The sequence below is a fragment of the Zootermopsis nevadensis genome, unplaced genomic scaffold, assembly GCF_977971745.1.
Source record: "Zootermopsis nevadensis isolate Lab colony 2312 unplaced genomic scaffold, Znev_1.0 Znev_ptg000061l, whole genome shotgun sequence".
Lineage (NCBI taxonomy): Eukaryota > Metazoa > Arthropoda > Insecta > Blattodea > Termopsidae > Zootermopsis > Zootermopsis nevadensis.
In genome coordinates, this window is record NW_028259192.1 from 14,754,106 (window position 1) to 14,773,326 (window position 19,221).

The following is a 19,221-nucleotide window of genomic DNA, read 5'->3' on the forward strand; positions in this document are numbered from 1 at the left end:
GGGTGCCCCTCCCTTCGTTTCCCCCTCGAAATTTTCACCGCTTAGGCTTACTTGATAATCCCAAGTGGCTCGTACTTCCACAACTTACATAGCAAGGAAGTTTAATCGAGGGGAGGTGTGTGTGGGGGGGGGGGGCTGGAATAGGCAAGGGAAGGATTGCTGCATACACATCCCCACAGTCTGTGTGTATGTCTGTATACACAAACACATGCAGCAAAATGCGACAAGAAACATAATGGATTTTGAACTTTACGAAAACTTTATCAAGCATGACAAAATTTGTTGCACGCAAACCATTTAGAATCTTTCGAATAAGAAAATACTAAATGTGAGCGCAAGGCGAAAAGACAAGAAAAAAAAATCATGGTTTTTTATAGTTATTGAATAAACAACACCTGTCCTTGGGTACCTCAAACACTGGGATCTCGGGTTAGAATACCTCTCGAGTCATAGCTCGCCATTAGCCGGTCTCCCATCGGAGGAGTCATACAGAATGCCTAAAAGACAACCAGCGTTTCAGAAGATAATTATAAATTAAAATAGGTTACAAGGCCAAATTCGGAAAAGTATAAGAAGACGAAGATTATATCATCAAGAAGGGAGTCGATTTACCTCTGTTAAATAGCAGAACAAAGTTAAGAATCGTTGCAGCCATGACATGGTCTATACTGTGAAGTTACAGAATGTTTACTAAATAATCTTTTTAATTATCTGAAATACGTTAATTATTGTCACGAATATTTAGAGATTGGTTATGCACAGAGTTCGTGTGCCTGAGTCTATTAGTTAGAATAAAATTCCTCCCGCTGAACATAACGGAAAGATTAGCTGTGACGTCATCTTTGTGTCCAAGTGTTTGTGCTTCTCGCCACTGTTTTTTTTATGTACAATACTTTTATAGCTGAGATTGTGATCTTTGTGTATTTTGTTCGCAATTATCACCACCGCCTCCTTCTCTATAAGATCATGTTCAAATTGTTATATTTGAAGGCCACGGAAGAACTTCGCCCCTTCTCCCCTGTGCTGTGTTGGTAGCTTTGCTACACTGCGAGTTCTGAACTGTCTCTAGTCGCCCGGGCTCCGCTGTTCGCGTTGTAACGCTTTCAGATCTTGTTTCGGCTTTGAAGCATGCAATTTGGTGACGGCTACTATAGCAACCAATTATTGTTGCCTCAAAGTACTGCCACTCTGGCATTTTGATGAACTTTTAGAAATACGTCAGTATATTTCGTCTCTATAAGTAACAAATCAATATATATTTTTAATTGTGTATAGTGGAATAAAGTGTACAATAGCCGTATAATCTGCTCATGAAACTGAATGGGGCGTGTGTCATTTTCATGTTATTGTAATTAACTACTGATTAATTAAAATAATTACGGTCACCGGCATTGCCACATCAACGTGAAGGTCATATTACTGCGAAGTAACAACAGTGAAACATTACAGAGCAAATTCTAAAAATAATAATCCTCTTTCCTATTCAGATTATAATATAAGACCGGGAAGTAGCTCATATAGAGTAAATCTGGTTTATGGTTGCTATAACAACGTGAAACAAAAATTATGATAAAGCGTAAAATAAAACCTTCAGGCTGCAAGATACCGATACGCACGTACGTACGTACGTAACTGCGGCAAAGCTGCTTCAATAGGTTTTCTTGTACAGAAAACAATGAAATATGGAACGTAATATCCGGTTACTCCCAGTTCAGAGGTGTTATTTATCGAGAGATCGGGCTGAATATGCAGGTTCTGTAATTTCTCTTGCAGATAAATCTTTTCAGTAATAGTGTATCATTAATATGCAACATGAACTACAATTATTTTGCCTATAAATATTAAGTTGTAAACAATTACAAGACTGAACTAAGATAACTGGCCCAGTCTGACTTTCGTTTTACGTGTTTATTCGTAAAATTCGTAAACTCTCTTGCTGCAATAATACTTTGAGCCAGCTTTCCGCTATTTTTGGACTCCTGCCTGTATTTCTTATTTTCATCAGCTTATAATAACGCGTATTGTGTTCCAACATAGACATATTTAATAACACTTTCTGCTATTTAATTTATACAACTGCAACTAAAGGAACACTGCCCTCTTATTAAAAATAACGCTGAACCAAGAACCTACCAATATACGTTAGCGACACATTCCTTACAAAATCAGTCATAGTAATGTTTTTATGAAGTCTCAACTAGGATTATGAAAATCATACGACAAGTTATGGTTCATTTTAGTTTCATCTTCATATGCATTTCTTTAGGATTCCTTAGTCTACGTCTTCACTGATCTTTTCATTATTGCTGTATCAACTTCGCGTTTATATTCTCTAGCCTACTTTGCGGATGCTATTTCTTTTCTTCTTTCAATGTGATTTACTTCTATCAATTTCGCTGCAGTCATTTGAATCTACGTCCCTCTTCGGTTACTTTAAACCTCCACTTTGTCACTGTAGAAGTCTGCTTCTTCAAACCTCAAATCTAAAAGTTTGTAACGATGGTGCGTTTTTAAAATAAGAAGTTTTCTGGAAGTTTTCCATCGTCTAATAATAAATTTGCATGACGTTTCGGAGATGGGACTCTATCTCCGAAACGTCGTACAATTTTATTATTAGACGATGGAAAACTTCCAGAAAACTTCTTATTCTTTAAACCTATTCTCTTCTTGTTTTCCTTTCTTTCTCTCTTAATGTATTTTGCTCTTACAGTTACTACTGAGTTTCTATTTCACTTTAAATCATTTGTTATATGAAAGAACACCAAATTCCTTAGCTACTAGCAGAAGTACATTCTGACGATCGCTGGCATATTGTCATTTAAAAATTACTGAAACTATTGTCCCGCTAAATGTTCCAGAAATAATTGTAGCTGAGTATAATAGTATATTTCAAATAAAATTTTGTAAGCGCAGTATGCAGCTAAAATCTGTATAGTCTGTGTGTATTAAACGTTCTGTAATTGAGGGGTTTGCACTTTTCTTTATTTTCAACAGACTCTTTCACCCGGGTGATCCTCCCCTCATAAACTAACTAACACAAATCAATATTGTGGTTCCAGTGGCTTTTCTCGGAGCGGATTGTGTTCTTTCTCACTCAACCAGAGGAAATTACAAATTTCAAAGAAAACACAAAAAAAAACACATATTCCTTTATTCTAAACTGATGTCCGAATGTCTGAAAATTTACATTTCTGTCCCTAAATAAAATAACAGACGTTCAATAATAATTACCCTTAAGAACTATGTACGCTTGCGCGAAACAGACTACCGATCATGAGAATTGTTAGATGCAGAAGAGGAGTGTTTATATGGTCATTACAGCAAACTATATAGCTGCAAATTCCTTATCAGCTTCACCATGGCTAGGATTATAACAATTTATACGTAATACTACTCACAGCTATTATCCTATTAATATGAGATTTCAAGAGCAGAATAAACTAGCAAATTTAACAGTGAAGCATGGACGTTCCTAGGAGTACACTGCAACATGAGTTACTAAGTCGGAGTAAATAAATACTGGAAGAACAGAGATTGCTTAACGATCCTTACAAGACAGACAAGAACAGCAGCAAAAGGTCTTTTTGTAATAAGACTTCATGCATTCTGCTATGAAGACCATTATGCTTATTTCCATTCAATACATTATGCCTACACAGAAAATATCAAATAATACTAGAAAATAATCTATAGACGGAGTTACCCATAATTTAAAATTATTCAGTTCTGACACCATACTTAAAATGAAAGGATTAAGTAAAACTTTTTAGCTGTAAAATTATATTTAATTACTTGCCAATAACCCTACTGGAGAAGACAACCAGCCAAGCACTGTATCTGGCGAGCGCAGTGTAAGCACAGGTGACCCGGTTGTTAATTAAGCCGCAAACTTGACTTGCTTTCTTTCCTGAACCCTGTGCTAAGAACGCAAGCACCAATCAGGGTCGAGTAATGAGTATACAGTCAGTCCAGCTGTGTCCATGTACCGTCTCATACAGACTTTAATGAAATGCCAAACGAACGGTAAACAAACAAGAGTCTACCCCATGACTACAACTTCCAGATCTCTGCCATACATACAGTATCAATATGGCAGTTCTGCGAACTTGTATTTTCAGACGATGGAACATGACTAATAACTAAAACATCTACAAACAGGCAGATGTTTAGAAAAGATTTACTTTTGTTATGGTAATCTTATATATAAAATTGAAATTAATTGTGTGTGTGTGTGTGTGTGTGTGCATTACTGAGCCCAGCGACGTAGAAAAGAATTTTATATTTTATTGATGCAATTTGAACCAACAGACAAAGTATAATGTGAAAACAAAATATATAGTATAAAACTAACGCATCACTATCAGAAAACTTCAGAATAGATGTTTATTAGATACTGGTAATTCTGTTACAAAAACTTTCCCCTAAAAAACTGGACGCACAGAGAAATGGTACCACGCTCAATACTTTGCACCTTCCATGTTCGTGAATAATATCCGTTCTGCAATAAACGTGCATGTCGTAAATCCTTGTAATATAGGCCTATACAGTACAAACAGCGGCCTGCAAAAATAACTTTATATTTTTGAACTCCAACATGCAGGTTTAACATAGTATGGCCAGTACAATTCACGACTCATACTCTGCACACAAAACGTTTTTACAAATAACCAGTTTACAATGATTCTCGTCTTACGCGCCTTCGCTCTTCGCGTTTTTTTTTTTTTGCGTATTTACGATTATATTTCAGTATTATGATGACCATCAATATCCCATCCTCGGCTAAATTTTAATGACTATTGCGTCGAATCTTCTCCATGGCGATGATTGTATAGCTCGCGACTGTAATCTCGAGACTTGCGGGGTGAGGAAGTGTGGTGAAGGAGGAAAGATAGAGTCTGTATTTAACGCTACGGACTTCCTGCATTCCTTGCAAGTCTCAAGATTACAGTCGCGTACTGTACATTTCCTTTTTACGCATTCCAAATATGGTAGACCTATTACAACGTTTCTTCAACAGACACGCGGAGGCGAGCGTGGATTATTATTATATTATTATTTAGTGTTCTGTCTGACGACAGGTCCATATGAACAGGATCCTTCCATCCTTTTCTCGGACTGGGACCTGTTCATATACGTTCTTGGCAGATGATCCAGAAGTGGTTTACCATTGCCTTCTTCTGTGTGTGAATGGAGTAATTGTCGGGATGCCACGGAGGAAAACTCCGTGTTGCCTAGACCACGGCCTTGCCCAACACAAGTTATAAATTCGGGCACCGCCGGGAATCGAACCCGAGACCCCAGGATTACAAGGCCAGCGTTCTAACCGCTAGACCACCGTGGCGTCGAGCGTGGATACAAGTGCATAAATACATATTAACTTACCTCCACTTGTTGAGGTGTGTCCATGTATGTACGTATATGGGCTATATAAAGTAATTTCGTTAAACAAAATTTTCCGCCATTCCCAAAAAGCAGGTTTAATGTTAATGATTTAATATTTCATCCTCTAATAAGAATAAGCTCCTTGTTTAAATCAATCAAGAAGCTTTTGATTCAAGACAAGAATGTCGATACAGGTCTACAAAGTGACTTCATTTTGCTTCTTGTGTATATATATATATATATATATATATATATATATATATATATATATTCAGCACAGTGTCTAGGTCCGCATATGCACAGAGGTGCGTGTATTTTGGATATTACTGCATCCAGTTTTGAATCTACAAAACACTAAGAATGAGATAAAATACGGTAATAATCGGCTTGCGTGAAATAAATGTGCTTCAAACCGAGCAAATGCTCTAAAAAGCCTACTTCCACTTCTGCCTTGCTGGTTTTCTCTCGTTTGTACACGTAATACTTTATATATATAAATCAAGCTGCACATATAAAAACTATGCATGGAAATTACAATCTCTCCATCACAGTTATAAACATGTTAACGTAATGTAGCTATACCTGACAATTACCGCACGTGAGGCCAGTAATAATTGGACATAATGGTTTTGACTGTGTTAGGAAGACTACTTAATATAATCTTGGTGCACACTTGGGTGTTTGTTGAATGGTGCAGTGTAAGATTTACAACGGACCCTATATTTTTAAGGCGAGGCATAAATTTGCATTGAACATTCAACTGACACCCGGACTGAACTTCCATTTTGATCGAATATATATGGATTTTGATGTTATTTGATGGAGTTCCTCAGATCCAAAACTTACATATTTATGCATTACCATGCACTATAAAAATGTAAAAAATTACAGTCCTACATACTATTCGAATGGGTCTTGATGTATTTTTAATATCCCTGAACATTTATTTACAAAGAAGATTCTACGTCAGGCTGTCATAAACAGGAAGAAGTGTTTACCCAGATTTTTCTAAAATTTAGTGAAAATAAGTGTATCAAGAAAACGTATAGTAAACAGGTGAGATTTCAGGTTCTACGACGGTAAGGGAAATCGTCCTGATGATGGAGGCATCAAAGACGTCTGAACTCCTACCAGACTCATGGCGCAACAACCCAGAAGACAGTCACCTTCGGGTAATATGCGATTTGGTTTGTACGGACCTCCACATAGAGAACTGAGTCTTCTGTATTCTGTGAGGAAAATCCGAAGGAACCTCTTAGACAGCTAACCTGGTTATCGTGACAGCAGATTCCTTAGAAATGCCCGAGGCCTCAACCAGTTCACAAGTCGTAATAACCAAGAGACTGTGCGCTGTGATAAACACGTCCTGCACAATTATATAATTCTTATGGCCAACGCTCACAGCGATTCTGGAACATGTAAGCACAGGAACTTACTGGCTCTCCACACGCCGTTAGAATCACAGAGGCTCATGAATATTTGCACCAGAAGCACAAAGTTTGCGTAGATTGATATTCTTTCTAAATCCCTTTATAAAATATTAGCCTCGGTTGTCATTGATAAGGTGCAGCTTATGTATTAAGCGATGATTTATCGGGTCTTTCGCCACTTCTGATTTTTTTTAAACTTCTATGGAGGAATTTTTATATCCAACTCTACTTTCGCGGAAGAAGATCTGAAAACATGGACACTTCACGCTGGCTTGAGAGAACAGATGAATGGGTCTGTTTCAAATTTAAAATTAGATTGAAATGCAATTCTATAAATAAAAGTTTCATCCATCGGGAGATAATTTAGTTTGTAATTGTTAAGTCAGTCATGACACAAAACAGTGACCTTCGTTCGATACAAATTAAAAGTAAACTGTACACACGCCACTAATGAGAGGGACGTTAGGTCAAATGTTGCCTTTACATAAACTACATGCTTTCCTAGCTAACAAGCAGAGAGATATAGGTAATTTCCAAAATATACGACATTTTTCAGTACCTCAAATGTTTTTTAGACTTTATCACTGGAGGATGTTAGAACACAATACGCAGGTCAGTGTCTTCCAGTTATATCTTACACTTTCTACATCAAGCGTGGAATGCTGATTTCGAAAGCAAAAACGTAAAATTAGGCACGTTTTCAGACTATCTTTAAACATCGGGTTATAATGACTGCAAGAGAACAACACGTAAATATGGCTCGCAATACAGGCACCAATGATTTACTTCTTACCAGACTTAACGGCGCAACAACCCAGAAGACAACAATATTTAGACTCACGGTTGTGAAAACCTCAAATCTTAGAAATAAAATTTATTAAAATTTCTTAGAAGTTGTGTTTATTAATTTTCCTAACATTCATAATACAGTCGATTTTGCAATTTACACATTAATGTAAGGATGAACCAATCCTTTTGCTTAATTCCAAGTAGTAGAACTATAAGCTGTAAAGTATTTGCTTGCACTTTTTGGACATTCACATTTTTACTGTACGTTTTACGATTATCATCACTTATCTTTGGCTGATGACTAAGTCGAGTTTACTGCAGTGAATAATCGCGACTGTTAACTTCGGTAACAAACTCGAAGACCACACGGCACCACAGCCCAGAAGACCACAATCGACATTTTAACAGCCGTGAAAATCACAAAAAATAAAGTTTTTTTCGTTATATGGTTTCCGATTTTCCCAACTTTTTTATGCGGTTGATGATTTTTCCCAACTTTTTTGTATTTTTATCCCACCTTGTACCATGTTTTGTGAGGACTCGACAATACGCCAGCTAACTCAAACATTAACTAGAGCCCTCACATTGAATAAGGCGTTCAGTTTTCGAGATAATGTATTATATAGTGAGATGAGAAATCTCAAAACTGGAAACTGACAAATAATTTATACTATTTTTGTACTCATTTCTGTTTGTACTACTTGCCGTTCCGACAACCTCCACTTAAAATAATTCTGACTAATTGATCACTACTGTTTATTTGTGTTCAAAGGACTTATTTTTTCTATGATTTCAACATCACATGTGTTCAATAAACTGGATAACAATAAAATATAAATGAAATTAATTTATATAATATTTTCTATAGATATAATAAAGTCGTGTAATTTAACAAATTAAAGGCCGGTGACTAATCGACAATACCTACGCTGAGCACGATCATGTCGCAAATAAAGCCTGCCAGCCAGTTTGATCACTAAGCGTGAAACACATTATGTAGTTAGCAAAGTGAAAGAACCAGCAAATGCACAATATGAAATGATTGAATGCATTCACATATGCCGCCATTTTATTCTTTCTGTAAATAATATCATGTAATTAAATTTGAAAGTGATTAGAAACTATAAGAGTGTTATGATTAAATGGGTCATAAAACCTAAAATGTGGGTTTAACAAAAATTAGTCGAATTAAGTAGCTAGTTTACCAACGCAAAATAATAAATAGTGAAACTACGTAAAGAAAAAATTTAAGTACAAAGCCGGACATAGCATATATGTTACAGATTGCAAAGAATGGCATTTATGAAAATAATCGAATGCAGGAAATTTCTTAAATTAATTTGTTTTCAGTACTTAAAACCGGGTACTTTGAAGAAATAAATTTCCGAACAGAGTTAGTAAAAATAACTTTAGGCCCACTTAATTCACAGCATAATTAAAAGTTCTACACGCGGTTTTTCTTAAACGTCTCTATGAATAAAAATTAAATAATAAGTACACATCAGTAAGAACTAAAGTAGTTAAAAAACTCAAAACAGAAACTGAAAAATAAAAGTAGGAACAAAAAACGTTGAACAGTATTACAGCAGCCTCAGATGTAGACCATGTCTGAGAATAACTCAACAATTGGGAACAACAGATAGGCTTTCTGACTGCTTACACCTTTTCTGTCTGAAGACAGAAGTAGAATACGGCCTCCGAAATGTTGTAGTTTTATAATTCACACGATGGACAAATTCCAAGGAAGCAATTCTTACGTATAACAAGTAATCTGTAACATCTGAATCAGCGATTTGTAAATAAACAGTTCTCAGTCGCCTTCCAAACAAAATTAGCCGTAAAGTAGATTTTTTTTGCATAGAACACACCCCTAAAGTAAAGCCGTGTATTGCAGAAAGACCTTTTACTGGCATGTAAGTTACAATTACTAGGCTCTTAGTTTTAAATAAAAATTCTTATTCATTTCGGTAATATTATTTCAGGTATAGTAATTTGTCGCAAGGGCGTTTAAAAAATACATAGTAATTACTATCAGTGCACAAACTCTCTGTTTAATCTGCAAAGCATTGTTCAGTTCGCTGTGACTCGCATATTTATAATGTAGGCTATTAAACCTTCAGTATTAAACATACTAACGAAAAATGAAATTGGGACTAGCGTGCTATGTTAATGTGTTTTTTTATCAAATCTTACCAAGCGGAAGTTTCCATGCTGACCGGAGCGTGCTAATTTACGGCCATGAGTGGAGGTGATAGTGTTTATGATTGACGATGTCGATACAGTATATGTTTTTAAATAGTTTTATATTTGTGTGTTGTCCCATTAGAAGCAAAACGCTTTTAACTGATCAGCTTTCGTCATTAAAGTGATACGGAGACAAAAACTATTTTTTTGTTACATAAAAGAGAATAATTAATAAGAGTAATCAGTGTGTTGACTATGTTGGATAGACGCCATTCATTTTGTTGATACAAACTGTTGTTCGTTTTATAAATACTTTTTTGTTGCATTACAAAGCTAATAATAAAATCTTACAATGCAAACAATTTACTGAAATGTCGGTCACAATACTCATATTTACCTTGATACGGCCAAGAAGATAAATATATGTCTATTTCAGATTAGTTAAAATATTTATGTAAATGCCAGAAAAAATAGACTGAAGACAATTAGCTTAAACATTCGTACAATCATTTTTACACTAAGGTTAAGGTTAAATATCAGGTTCTGACGGCGGTGAATCTGAAGATGATTGTCTTCTGGGATGTTGCGCCGTATAGTCTGATAGAAATTTACAGGCGTTTCAGAGGTCCTTGCTGCCTCAATTATCAGGGCATTACAACTTAGAAGACAACATATTTGTATTCACCACAGTGAAAACCACAAATTTTGTTATTTTTTTACACTTTCCTGGAGAAATAAGATAAATTGTATTCTTAAGTACGCAAATTTTGCTTGAAATATACGTACAAGGTGAAGTGCTCTCGTAAATATAGAAAAATGTTTCACCTCGGTGTTACTGGTTTTATAACTAGCAGTAAGCTACTTTAAGATTTTGTAGAAGTTTCTTTTAAAGGCGCCGCCTGTTACAGGTCTGAATAAAAGGGAACAGTTAACATTTTAAAAAAATGCAAAATTACATCTTGTACACTTCTTGAACGCAGCATTCGCCCATCGTAACACTTCTCATCGAACGCATTCTTACACCGCAGTCTTCCCGCTACTGATTAAGAAGTCTTGACTGCCTGAACAGTTCGAAGACCACGATTCTCAGACCGATGGATGACCTATACTAATTTCTCAAAAAACAAACGAAGGCAGGTTTAGCCTATGCACAAATCTTTACAGTATTATTATTCCAATATAGACGAGCACTTTCACAAGCCACATTCATAAAATTTGTAGCCCGTATTACGTTTCATATCCAGTGCGACGTCTAAATCAACCGGAAGCCATAAATATCCAGTCTTCCATAATCAGCTACTCTTGGAACGGGATGGGGAAAGGAACAGAGCAGGATGGGAATTTTTATCTGCAATACTGACAATTGTTCTATATACAAAAAAGAACGACAATATGTCCTATAATCTTACAGACTCACTAGTGTGCTTCCCCACCCCTTCTGTTTCTATCCTATACCCAGTGCACAAATTTTGCGGTGTACTAAATCACACGTAAACCGAACTAATTCCTACACACGAATCGTGATCCTAATTCTAAGTGGTTAGAGTATGTCATGTTTGATACTGGTATACGTTACACTGTCAGAAAAACGTGCCAGTTACTTGCAGCTATAAATTAACAGGGCAAATAAATTCAGAATTGGCAAGATAGGCTATCTTAATGCTAGATAGTCATACTTGTAACCGGCGTAATGATTATCTTTCGTTTACAGTGTAAGTTTATATCGCATTAGGAATTGTATTTCTTACAGGTCAGAAACTTTTAAGTTGCCATAACATCACGCAAGTCTATATCAGTAATTAAAAAAATTGACAATCTGAGAGAAAAGACAGTGGGATCGTCTGTGGACTGGTTTCTCTTGTCTCTAACGCTGCATCATGAGGTATCAGAACTGCGTCCAACATAAATAACTTATGGTTTCTTGCTAGACAAAAGATGCAGGTAATATTTCCTTACTTATTTACAATTTCTCTCTCTTTCTCCTTTCCCTTTCGTGTTCTTTCTTTTAATGCTCTCTAGCTCTTTTTTTAATCTACTTATGTTCTCTGTCTTATTCCTTCATTTTGCGGAAAAATTATATCAGTCGCTTCGTATGCATGCTAAATGCTATAATTTAATGCTATACAATGTTGCCCGATAAGTTCGTCAGAATGACTGTTCATTTTGTGATAATAATGAGTGTCTAGAAGTTTGAGGTTATGGTGCACCTTAAGGAAAGAGAAATCTGCATGAAAGAAGATAACATTTGTTGTTATGGATTATTTACCAGTCATCCTCAGGCACCAATTGTTTATCATTTAGAGTTCGTGAATTTAAGATTTAAGAGCGTTAGTCCATGCAAGTCATATAAAGTTAGCGCCTAGTTACGGATGAGGACATATTGTAATATCCGAAGAGAGGGTGAAATTAAAATACTGGCTATTTGTTTATACATTTATTCTAGTGGGTTTTCCGATCACATGTAATTCCAATGTACGTCATTTTCGTTCACTACAGAACTGAATGGTTGAATAAGGTTAATTCAAATAGGTCCCATGTGAACGACGGTGAAGAGTGCATCTGCTGTCTTGTGTATGTTAATACAGTTTCTCCATTTTGTGAAATACTGCTCAAGAAGTGACAGCTGACTAAGTTTCCGCATAGTAAAACGGAGACAGTAATGTGTGACGAGGAGTGTGGTGTCATCAGCTAGTAAGTTTAGCTTACTTAAGTACCATGCTTGTTTGGAATGTAATTTATGCAAGCTACATAAAAAAACCTTTGAGTCAAAGGTGGTCAAAATTAATAATAAAGAATTCAGCCCGTACGCCAAATAAATCACTTCTCCATTACGAAGACCAACTACAGTCCACGACTGCAATATTGAGACTTGCAAGGAATTCAGGAAGTCCGTAGCGTTAAATGCAGAATATCTTTCCTCCTTCACCCCGCTTCCTCACCCCGAAATCTGAAGATTACAGTCGTGGACTGTAGTTAATGCTGTTTAGGAAAATAATTCCTCTTAACATTGAGAATCGCATACAAATCTAAGTATAGACTTCAGAGTTGTCGATTGTTAGAGCGGGTGGCACATATATATATTTTTCCTGTGCTTTAAAGGGTTAATTAATAATTAACTGGATGCACCATGAGACCCTTTTTACGCCGTTGCGTTCTCCGAAATTATATCGCATTCCGGTCTATATTATGGGTAGAAATATTACAAAATCATATTTCTTACAAGAACAAAGATAACATTTTCAATTGTTTTAATTTAGGAGAATTTTATTACTGTTTTGTTAGACAACTTTAAGGTAAAATATTAATCACTGTTTAACATTATACCAACCTCTCATTACGACAGTTTGTATTAATCAGACAAGTTCGTGCTAATCTTAAGTATTTACAAGTTCATGTCGCATGTAGGTCCGTAAGGAATGTAAATGATGCCGGTAAAGGTTATCAGATCTTTAAACTGCATGTTCTACATGACTGATTGTTCATACTTTCGAGCTACTTTACAGCCGCGTTAGAGGTAGGATGTAACCTCAGACTCTGGCAGGCTGGCAATACTTCACGTCTCTTGGTATAACCATAACGATTGTTATTCTTGAAGGAGACGCCCTTGCCGTAGGACTGATCTTCGATAAATAACATGTGGGTCTGTACAAACATTAACATTTTACAGGAAGATTTTCTGAGCACCTTTGGGAACCATGTATTTGATGTTTCGGACACATATTTACAGATAACAGTTTTCTCATTTTTAATATACTCATAGTGGTGATCATCATAATGGTGATAAACATATTCATAACGGATGGTATATTTCGCCACTTACATCGCTCAGAATTATGTCTGACCCATCAATTTAATCAGAGGTCTCTCTAACTGTAATATTTTTTTTTACGTTTATACTTTAATGTCTGCATAATATGACGGTCACTTCCATGTTTCAATTCGCTTAATCGAATACAAAATATCTACAAGACAATGACAAAAACGCATTTTATTATATGGTTCAGAAGTGTGACATTTAAATACAAAAAATGAAAAGTTACTGGTAGTAGAACTGGATTTATGGACATGATACACAAAAATATCACGGCAAACAAATCCAAATCATGAAACTGAAGAAAATTTGTGTCATAATATTGAATTTTGAATGATATGGAAACAAAATTAATACGACACGGACACGTCCAAAGACGACACACGTGCCAAGCATGTGGGATGCCACTAGGAGGAGAAAAGGGTCAAAACGGATGAAAGAAAGTCAGATTAGGAAGGCAGACAAAAGAGAAAAAGAAAGGCAGTGCATGGACACAAAAGAATGGCGATTGGGAATCGTAGGACGTCAGTGGAATTGATAAACCGATACATACGTACACACGTTCGTACATACATGAATTTCACTTTTGTTCCTTCCTTATTCACTTGAACAGACTTTATTCAAAACCTTGCAAAACGTTGGTCATAAATTATTTCGTATTTGTTTAAAAATTAATAAGATTCAGACCTCCACACACACACACACACACACACACACACACACACACACACACAGCGTCTAAAAGTGTTTCATTTGTTACTGCACACTTAAAGTTTTCGTTGGTTTTACTTAAGGATATATCTGCATATTACCGCTTAAATAATTGTCCGCTGTGGCCGAGGGGTCAAAACAAATGATCAATACTGTTCTTAGTTCTCCAGACGCAACTGAATGAGCAACCCATTATTAACTAAGTAGGCTATTTTCATACAGTGGCCACGCAAGAGTTCTTGATGGTCCATTAATTATAATGATAAACTTGAGGACCTGTGACGATACTGTACCTTGAATATGCTAAGTACTTTTCGGTGTAAACGCCTTGAGGGGCGAGGGGAAGAGGTTCGTAGGACTTCCGTACCGCCATATATCTTGTTTCCCTCTCACGCTACTGCACAGCTCAGACATTGCTAATTCGACTTCACCAGGCTATACGTTCGCGTTCAAACACGCAGCTCCTTACCCTCTTTCCAGCTCTTATATCACACACGTCACCATACATCGTCTAATCATTGAGGTGCCTGAAACTAGCTTACTTAAAATTAAGGAACTACACAGTAAATTTTGTAGGAGTTAAACACTACAAATCTCTTTAAAGTTTAGAGATTTTAAGGGCGCTGAAAATGTACATAGTTTGTGGCTTTCCGTGGAAAGTAGCACTTCAATCTTCAGGATAGATTTGATCACTTAAATCTTCAGAATAGTAGTAACCACTTCTAGATTCTGTTCTGAGTAATTTGTCACTTCTATCCCGAAGGTGAAGGCAATACGTTCCTCTCATGATATTACAACCCAGAAGACTAAAAACCACTGAAGATCTGATTGTACTATCTGCTACAACCAGAGTATTTATTTTATTTTGTATTATTATTAAAGTCAATTTTCTCCACAGTGAAGACCTTCATCACAGCTTAATAGTACTCTCACTTCGTTAACAAAATATCCAGCATTTTTTGGACTCGAATTGTCATTGCCATGCTCAGAAAAACGTGTCACATTTCCTATCCTGAGTCAAATGAATGCAGTTGAAACTCATTGAATTTATCCGAGATCGATTTTAATATCATCCTCTTTGCCTATGTCTTCCAAATGGTCTCAGGTTTTCCGACCAAAACCTTTATGCTTAATCATCAATCCCAAGCGGTACAAGACCAGCCCAGCTCTTAACCTTGTTTTTATTATTCTAATAATAGGTCTATATGGCTATTATACTAATATTGTTATGTATTATTATTGCCATCACCATCATTACAAATAATCCTGTAAACAAAGTATGTCGACTGAATTTACACACAACCACTCGGCGCCGCGCAGCAGTTGCTGGGTTTGTCACTGAGTTGAAATGATCTTAGTATCCTAAAGGGGAGGATATTTTTCAATGTGTCACCTAGAAACGAATGCCAGATGTAGACTTCATTAATGATAAATAAGTAAAATAATTATTAAATGTAATAGCCTTTAAACTGTTATACATCTAATGGTCGACCACATATTGATTTGCAACTGTTATTATATTGCATTTAATTTATTCATTCCTTGGCTTTTAAAATAATTTTTAACGAGGCCTTGTGTTGGTCCTGATTGCGTCAACATACAAAGAACATAAACTTAAAAATCTGGACGAGTGTACGGAATTTTCAATTTATATCTTAATTGCGTCATGTTTGTGTTTATTAATACAATAATTTTTTATTTACCGTCTTTACACAAACTTAAAAATGTTGTTAAAATTACTTAAAATTATAACATTTTTTCATTAGATACTAGATCTTGTTACATTTTACATTGACGACATGTTTCGATGTTATCTCATCATCATCAGGTCCATCAATTAAAATCTGTTGTACTTCTTGCTCTGCGTATATTGATTTGTTTTATTTGTTTGATTTTTTAAGTCTCTTCCATTTAATTTTGAAGGCTGTGCCTGGATGCTTTAAATCGGGTTGTATGTGATGTGTTGTGTCCGATATTACGGGCCAGTAGATTGTAACAAGATCTAGTATCTAATGAAAAAATGTTATAATTTTAAGTAATTTTAACAACATTTTTAAGTTTGTGTAAAGACGGTAAATAAAAAATTATTGTAGGAATTTTCAATGTTGCAAGTATCAATCAAATATAATATTATCCCAAAACAGTCTTACATTTGACGTTTGTAAGTTTATTTTCCTTTAAGAATACCAATACGCTTAGACCATGACTGTTATATTTTATGTTATGGCTGAGTGTTCTAAAAAAAGAACTGCCACTGACATTTCAGTGATTTGGAAGCCATTTTACCTCCACAAGTAATTTTTAGTCACATTCAATGTTCAGAAATTTATTCATTCATTTATTCGTGTTAAATTAAAAATGCAGCCAATAGATCACAGAAGATTAAACAATACTCTTTTTAAAAACATCAAATTATTAATTCTGTGTAAGTGGATAATCGCTGTTTGCAGTGAGAATCAAACAAAATGCAGACTTATTCATTATTTAAGCAGGTGATGCATACAGTATTCGCTAAGCTTTAAAATGTTAAACAAACTTCATTTTTTTTCCTTTTTAGTTAACGAGAAATCTGAAAAGCGGTTCTCTGCCAATAATGTCAATTAATTTATTTGGTCACACACCATTTTAAGTCCGTTTCTGTGCAGAATTTTTAAAAATTTTAACAATAGATTCAACAAAAGAACAGAGGATAAAAATAACTTTACATAGGACCTGCAGTATAAGTAAGACGTCGAATCCTTAAATGTATAACAGAGTGGCCAAAGTCCCTTCGCAATAAACCATCCAGCTTTATAGGATTTATGTCCTTCTGACAGCGTAAGAACAGCGCGTGGTGTTTAAGATATAACGCATTTAGACCGTTTAGATAACCCAGTTTCCTCCCACCACCAAACTGCTCATTAACAACATCGAATATCTTTTGACTCTGTTTTCGTAGACTGTAGTTAAGTTTTGATTGACTTGGAGTAACAAGCTATGCTGTTCGCTTTCATCGCGTCAAACTACTTGCTGTCTCGCGTCCTTAGCTTAAGATACAAATTCTGGAACCACACATATGCATAATGCGTGCTACACCCACTCCACTCCTGTCGTATCCCTGACACGTACGTCGGAGTTCGTAATGCAGTATTCCTGTAACTACTCAAAACCCCTTCCCACTTTACCCATAAGGCCTTGTGAACAGTTCCAAGTTTGCTTCTCATTTCCTTCATCTTGCTTTCTCTTATTGAATTCTCATCTTTCGCACCTTCCGTCTCTCTTCAGCTTCCCCCACCCTATCCTAATTCTTAACTCCCAACCTTCAACATCTAAATAAGCAACAAGACACACCCTACTTTGACTCCTCCAGCCTTTCTTGCAGTTTCCAGCACGAAGTAATTACTAACCAAAACTTGTAGCACGAGCTGATCTGCGAGGAGGCTGAAGCTGTGTTTAGTATGTGCATTCTGTTTCCACGTCAGATACTTGCTTAATGCACTGACTTTAGATTTCTTCACCCTGTTACCATAATATAACATCTAATACGTAATTAACTACAATGATTTAAGCTACTGTTTCATATATTTCTGTATATACTCTGTCGTCTGTCTCCAATTTATTACGTCACATTCTCTTTCTTAGTTACTCGACTCAAAATCCAACCCATTAAAATAGACTATTTTACACAGTCGATAACACGTTTCTGTTTCTGGTGTAATGTATATAATATTTTGCAGTTTCCATATGCACATCTACGAAATCACTGTGGTCATTAAATAAAATAAGTGACATGGACCAAAAAATGTAGGCCTGATACAGCAAAATATTCTGTACGAAGGCTTATTTGTGAAGAAAATTATTCAAATGACCAGAAGAAGGATTTACAGAGGGGTGGTTAACGTTAAGAAGAACATGAGGACCTAACTTTCAGGCTCAAACTGGATCAAAGTTAAGTATGGAAACTGTTCCAACTTTCAGATTCCAGGACGCCACGCAGCCAGACACAAATACTGAATTTAAAAATTGTTAACCATAAGAAATTACTCGGAAGTCATATTTTAAGTACAATTACGTTGTCAAAAGTACATATATTTTATTGAGTCGATGTAATTATTTGAGTTTACTTCAAAAACGACATTTTTCCCGTCTTCTATGAAAACTTTTTTTGTTTCTACTTCGTGAAGCAACTTAGTTACATTTTGTTGCTTTTTCCACACTGCCCCGATAACAATTTTAAATCAGTAATTACAGAACCCGTAAAATCAGTTTTATCATATTTTAAATTGGTTTAGTCTCGTCTGTAGGCGTTTCGGGAAGAACTGCAGTTGTCATCTTCAGTGTGATGAGTAAAGGGGGTTTAGGAAGTATTACACAGACCAGGCAGTCTGTGGCTAGTGACGTTCTTAGCATACCACTCGTCACTCACCTAGCAAGAAAAAGTTTCATCTACCTCCAAATGTGTCGCCACCCTGAATAGGCAAGTGCAATATTTGCCGAAATGTTGAAAAAACCGAAACACCCGGCCTGGCTTGTTCTCGAAAGTCAGTATTCTTAGGCTTTGTCTCCTTCTCGATCGTAGTTACATCTTAGTCCTTTTTTGTGGGTTATGCAGACACACAAATTAGTGTATTTTTTTAATATTGGTGATCAAGTAGAAATATGCTTTAACATAGACCAAGAACTGTGAGTCAGTTTAACGAAGTGTGTAAAATTGTGTCCACATGACACAGTTTTGTTACATGGAATTAATTTTGCAGTACTCACTTCATTGCAGACTGTGTAATAATTTTTACAAACAGCAGTAGCAACATTATGATCAGAATACGGAACTTAATATTTACAAAGTTCCAAGTCCCCTCTCTGGAGTTTCAGCTTCAAGCCTTTGTGCTTTAATGAAAATTAAACCTCAGATACTCAGGGATTTAGAGGAAAAGT

At 35.8% G+C, this 19,221-nt stretch overlaps 1 protein-coding gene across 1 annotated transcript in view; it reads right to left on the minus strand.

The window, feature by feature from the left end:
- The window catches only part of LOC110836714 (A disintegrin and metalloproteinase with thrombospondin motifs 7), a 183,449-nt gene extending 179,548 nt beyond the window's left edge, over positions 1-3,901 (minus strand). The window contains exon 1 of the mRNA XM_022078211.2: positions 3,797-3,901. The gene's annotated coding sequence lies outside the window, so the exon portion shown is untranslated. The remainder of the gene's footprint in view (positions 1-3,796) is intronic.
- Positions 3,902-19,221: the final 15,320 nt, after the last annotated feature.